Source organism: Diadema setosum, chromosome 2 (assembly GCF_964275005.1).
Source record: "Diadema setosum chromosome 2, eeDiaSeto1, whole genome shotgun sequence".
Lineage (NCBI taxonomy): Eukaryota > Metazoa > Echinodermata > Echinoidea > Diadematoida > Diadematidae > Diadema > Diadema setosum.
In genome coordinates this window covers 38,994,612-39,001,182 of record NC_092686.1, presented here as the reverse complement: position 1 = coordinate 39,001,182, position 6,571 = coordinate 38,994,612, and positions in this window count along the sequence as shown.

Genomic DNA, 6,571 nt, shown 5'->3' with positions numbered 1-6,571 from the left:
AGGGGAAAACAATGTGGTCACTCCCTTCCCCTTGGGCTTTTGCTAGGGTTATAACATGCCGTGAACAGTATTTCACTCCTCAAGATATCGTTTGACTTACAAACTTGTTGGATACTCGGCAATGTCAACACTGAATGTAATATAAGTATCGCTGAGGATATAAAACCATTCTTTCCATAATTACATTATTTCTTTTTGTAGGGCCTATAATGAAAACCATCCCTATAAAGCACTACAAATCGTATAATTTGATGCACACTTTTGCCTGTTGATGTGCTTGTCTGTTATATAAGTTCTCAAAAGAAAAGTGTCATTGACTTCTCAGAAATGCCAGTTTCGTGCATGCATGTACACATAATACGTATACGTATGCTCCTGTTAAATTTTATCTCTCTTCCGTAAACATAGGTTGAGCAACACGATACAATGGATGTAATACCTTGGTAAGAGCAGTTGTTTCAGAATTCTTTGCGATGTCTGATGAGCTAGTATCACTTTCCATGTCGTTTGTTTTTACACCGGGCGATGACATAGTTTAATTGTTGATTCAATTTCAACGACGCCACTGTTTGATCATAATAAAGTAGACATTGTAAAAACAAAAACAAGAAACAACAATAACATTTAAATGAATGTGCAATAATAAGATAAAGTGAGCAAAATAACATACCTATATCAGAGACTAGCATGATTGTCAGGAAATTACTGATGCTATAATAGTGTAATACAAATTAATTTACATCTTTCCTGTAATCTTTGGGACATTACAATGAAACTGCAAATTTTCAAAGGAAATGTACCCGGTACCCCAGTATGTGCATGTGGCTTCAGTGTATATAGAAATGCTAGCAGAACACAGGAGTTTAGTCCGAAGATGTGAATTTTCAAAGTATTGTTTAGGTCAAGTTGCCGTCTTGGGTGGATACAGGAAGAGTTTCTGGTGTCAGTACCACCAAAAAGCAAGAAATATAAAGAGAATGTTCCTTACGTTTCATTTTCCTAGCATAATTGGGAAAGAGCTCTCGACTCAACTCCAGTTGCAGACAGGGAGGACGAGATTTCCTTTAACATGATTATGTCAGTAGCAATTAGTGGTATAATGATGCCAAAGGAGGTGCCTTATAGTGTGTCCGTGAATTTTGTGCCCGTCATGGCTACTACATTGAAGACACTGAATAATCGGTGCTTATTACGTCCGTAAAGACTATTTGTCAATCACTTGCAATGAGCATAAAGTAGGAATAAGAGAAGTTATTTACTTTTCATTAAACAGTGGATTTCTTTTAATTTTCTTCGCATTAATGTTCTTTACATATTTATATACTCTATTGACATCCATTGTGTTGTTGTCTCTTCATCCCACAATGTATTAATCCAAAACTTGAATAAATCATAACTTTTGTACGGGTTGAGTTTACACCTCCTTCATACTTAAATGATGTTTCGTGCCAACAGGATTCTGTATTGTCATTAAATGTCAATTTATGCTTCTGGAAACCCCTTTTCAAAATACCCTGTATATTAAGACGTATATGTAAGCAAGCATGACAAAATCACGCAGAAAGCTCTACCAAGACGAGGTAGAAAAACGTGATACGTATTTTCTAGGTGGGTGGAAGTGCATGTGTTTGCCCAATTTTGTATTATAAAGTAGAGATTTCAGAGGTTCCCATTGCCAAAGATTGGCAATTTGGTAACAGACAGAACCGCGAGAGATTACAGATAATGACATCGTTCTGATTTTCAAATCTCCCTAATAATTATGTCGCTACACACAGTAAATATTAATTTACATAATAAACATGAACTTAATTTGGTGCATTTCGGCGCATTTGGAACATTAACCTGCATGGCTCCAGTGCAATATATTTTAGAATCACTGTTTATGTCACATGCTCATTGTCCAGTGTAAGCGCAATGTTTAATTCAATGGTTGTTTTTTTTTTTTTTTTTGAATATGTCTGCTGTGTACAAGATGTTAACACTATGAGAAAATGTGGCGACTGCGTCGATGCCGTAGACAATGTACTAGGGACTGTGCCAAACTGTTGTATCGTATTTCGTCTCAGTGTTAGTTTACGAGCGGTGCGACATGACACACACAGGGCACATTGTGTACGTACGCAATGTAAATCACATAGTCAAATCACATAGTCAGTCTGATGAACACTGTCACTTGTGCAACGTGTACTTGGACTTCACCCCCTTGACAAAGGAATGAATGGTATACACAGCGATGTGTCTGAACAAGGAGGTATCACACTCCTCGTAGATCTGTTTCGAATTGCCGTACATTATACACATACCTGTGTTTTCTCCGGTTGTGCTATGGTGCAATTGTACTCTATCGATTGCCGCGTTGCACGATGTAGGTGCTTTCACATAATTTTCAGCTTACACGATAATGGAGGGAGTCACTCTGGTAGCATTATACCATCAGCTGCAAGGTGGTCATTATTGTCTCAGAGTATAATACTACATGCATGTAGTAATACACGTCTAAGAGCAACATTTGGAGCTCAAAACTGCACATATTCGGCCTTAAGAGGGCTCTCGAATATTAGTCCCTATATCATTTTTTTCATCTTTCCTTCTGTAACATTAATGGTAGTGCATGTGTGTATCTGTGTAATTTACTGTAGACATATATCTACACTAACACACAAATTATATATACAATCATATATATATGTATACATGTATATATATACATATATATATATATATGAATATACATATATATGCGTGTGTGTGATTGTGTGTGTTTGTGTTTGTGTGTGTGTGTGTGTGTGTGTGTGTGTGTGTGTGTTATTTGAGTGACCCTCACATATTGCATTTATTATATTGGCTTGTAGATGTATCTATTTTCTCTTTTGTCGCTTTGAATAACAGGTGTGTGGTGTATATGACAGTGTGAGGGCAAATTCATGCTCATGCAATATTCTGCAATACCATTGGTAACAGAGTTCATTACTAAATGACTATAAAATATGCATTTTAACCCCACCCATCCTACTTCCTTCTTGTTTGCGCTATTCAGTATTTAAAAATGCTACATCTCTTCATAATCATAAATGTTTCCATCAACAGTAATATTAAATCCTTCCCCACATGCTCCATTTTGCACGTATCGCTGGTGTTAGGTTAAGAAATAAAAACAGATTATAGATTTCTTTCATGGTTGTCACGCTTTCCAAACTCAGCTTTTTGCGCAAATCCATGTAACCCCACCAAATGTGAGATAACATCGCAAAACACAATTTAGATTGCTAACTGGTTTTGCAAAGCATTTTGTTTTCTAAAATGATTATCGCGGTGTCAAAATATACCCTTACACTTTCATATCTGGAATGTAAATATATTTTGCAAAATTTCTGTTTATGAAAAAGTTACAAATATTTATGAAAAAGAAATGAAATGATATAACATTTTATAAGATGAAATGAAGAATGGATTGAAATAGAATATGATCTAGACGTACAAAATTGATTTTGTGGTAGAGTAGCTTACTAAACTGTAACTCTAAGGCAGCAGTCAGTCTTACAGTGTCTTAATATAAAGCAGAACCCTGATGTAGGCAGTGAGGGGTGTTGAGATGTAAGTAGACGACATCACTCTTTTTTTTTATCTCTAACCGTGGCTGGCATGGTGACAAGTAGAATGCCATCGAAACAACAACAAAAAATGTCACCGGGAAAAATGTTACCGGAAAATAAAAGTAAATTTCAATTAAAGTTTTAACATTACAAACCGCAATGAACGTTTAAACAGACAAAATATGCACTGTAATGTTCGCAGGCGTATAAGCATTCATGCAAAGACCAGCAGTTTCTCATCATTGTCACGGACAGGTGGTTGTAAACACAATATCAATTTCTGTTCACGTGATTTTCTGCTATGTAGCTTTGGTGGCGAAGAAACACGGACTTGCTGCTGCATCGGACTTTCACCTTCATTAACATAAGGATTAAGAGAATGCAGCAATATTAGTGCAACACATCAGTGAAAGTTTGAGGAAAATTGGACAATCGATGCAAAAGTTATGAATTTTTAAAACTTTTGTGTTGGAACCGCTGGATGAGGAGACTACTAAGGCTCGTGATGTTATATGAGTACAACAGTATAAAGAAAATATTTAAAAAATCAACATATTTTCATTTTTTTTCGCACAATAAAAGAGCACTTGACTTGCCTCTTTCTACAGGCAATGGGAATAATATTACCCATAACATATGTCAGTAACGAGTCAAGGGAATGTGTACTTTTTTCAAAAGATTAAATTTTGTGAAATTCTCTTTACATTTTCCTTAGATTATTGTACGCATGTGACATCATACTCTGCAGTAGTCTTCTCATCCAGCGGTGACTGCACAAAAACTTCAAAAATTCATAACTTTTGAAAGGATTGTCCGATTTTCCTCAAACTTTCAATGATGTGTTCTACTAATATTGCTACATTCTCTCAATTCTTATGTTAATGAAGGTGAACTTGTCCTTTAAATGTGTTAATAACTTTATCTATAAATTCGTTTCCCATGCACTCCTAATAATAACAAGCATAAAGTGGTTAATATTGTCTTATTGCTATTGCCCTATTGTCGACCAGTACAGAGTGAACATTTTTCTAGGCGGTCTATGTTTATGTATTTTTACTTTATATATATATATATATATGTGTGTGTGTGTGTGTGTGTGTGTGTGTGTGTGTGTATACTGACAAGTTTTTCTAATACCCCATCCATCATATCAGAAATATCTTCTATGTTTCTGTCTTACCGATATCACAATCACGACCAGTCACAGGGGACAGACAGAAAATGAGTCACTGGAATCGTGACGGCTCTAAGTATATATAAAAAAATAGAGTTTGCCAGTCACAACCAAAACGACCCAGATAATTCCAAAGTGTATGGACCTTAATCTACACAATACCACGTGGTGAGTGGTGAAAGTTTTGTAGCACGCCATATCACATTGTATCATGATAAATTTCATCAAAACAGTGAAAGGATAAAGTTGACGACACTCAGAGGGTAGTATATATTTTACTTTACTCTGTTCTTTTATTTCAAATCTTATGAAGGTTCCACAAATACATAGAGGTTTATTTCACAAAAAGGAGAAGGTTTTTTGTTGTATTTTATATGTAGATTCTCGACTAAAACTATTTAATATATTTTCTCAAGATATTCTAAAAGTCATAATATATTAAGATGCAATATCATAAGCTGTCCGAAGTTTCGTTTTGTGGCATTGTTGTACTGATCTAAAGAATATAGCATATAATAGCATATAATTACGATAATATCTCTTTTTTATACACTCAAAGACATATACATGTAGGGCATACTGTTGTACTAAAGGTATAACGATAATACTGTAGTATTATTATCGTTATATAATAGTAAGATCGTAATGATATTGTTATCATGTCATAATAGTACATGAACAAAGGTACTGATACGTCGATTTTTGAAATCATCACTTTCAAACTTATTTGCAGCCATATGGATAGTTATTCAATGTTTCGGTGTTACATTCATGAGTTGTAACACGTTTTGGACATCACATTTTGGCGTAATGGCGATATACACATGCATGCATACACTTACAAACAGGTATATATATATATCATATATATTCATTCATATATATATATATATATATATATATATATATATATATATATATCATATATACTATATACATTGGAAGCCTTCCTTAACATTCGTTGCAATGGAATATAACCAAAATATACACAAGCACACAAGTGCAGCTAGGATCAAGATTATATAGTATGGTCATTCAGGCCTTTTTCTCCAGATCCAGAGAGCCAGTTTCAGAAGAAATCATTACTGCATTGCTACTGAGCTGTATAAACTACTTTGTCAGTTCAATGCTGCTCATCGCGATGAAACAAGCCATCCCTTCTTTGCACATTTTGATACCTGCAATGTTATGTGAAAGACATTAGACCGATCATTAACACCAGCCATATATAGTTGGAAGTGATTATGTTTGAAAAGTATATATAATTGGAAGTGATTTGCATAATATGTACCCAAAGACATATACAGTTGTACTGAAGTTATAACGATAATAGTATTAGTATCGCTATATAATAGAAGATAATAAAGATATCATTATCCTATATTACAATAGTACATGAACATAGGTACTGATACGTCGATTTTTAAAATCATCAATTTCAAACTTATTTGCAGTCATATGGATAGATATAAAATGTTTCGGTCTGACACGTTTCTGACATCACATTTTTGTGTAATGGTGATATACACACGTTTACTTACACTTACACACAAATATTATGTATATATATATATATATATATATAATATATATATATATATTATACATATATATATACATATATATATATATATACATATACATTATATGGAAGCCTTCCTTAACTTTCCTTTGGAAGTGATTATCTTTTTAGAAAAGAAAAAAAAAATCTCTTGAATTTTCTCTGACACTGATGGATGCTACATCACATCTTAATATTTTGAAAACCTATTAAAATTCACTTTCTTTTTGCACTAAGGAG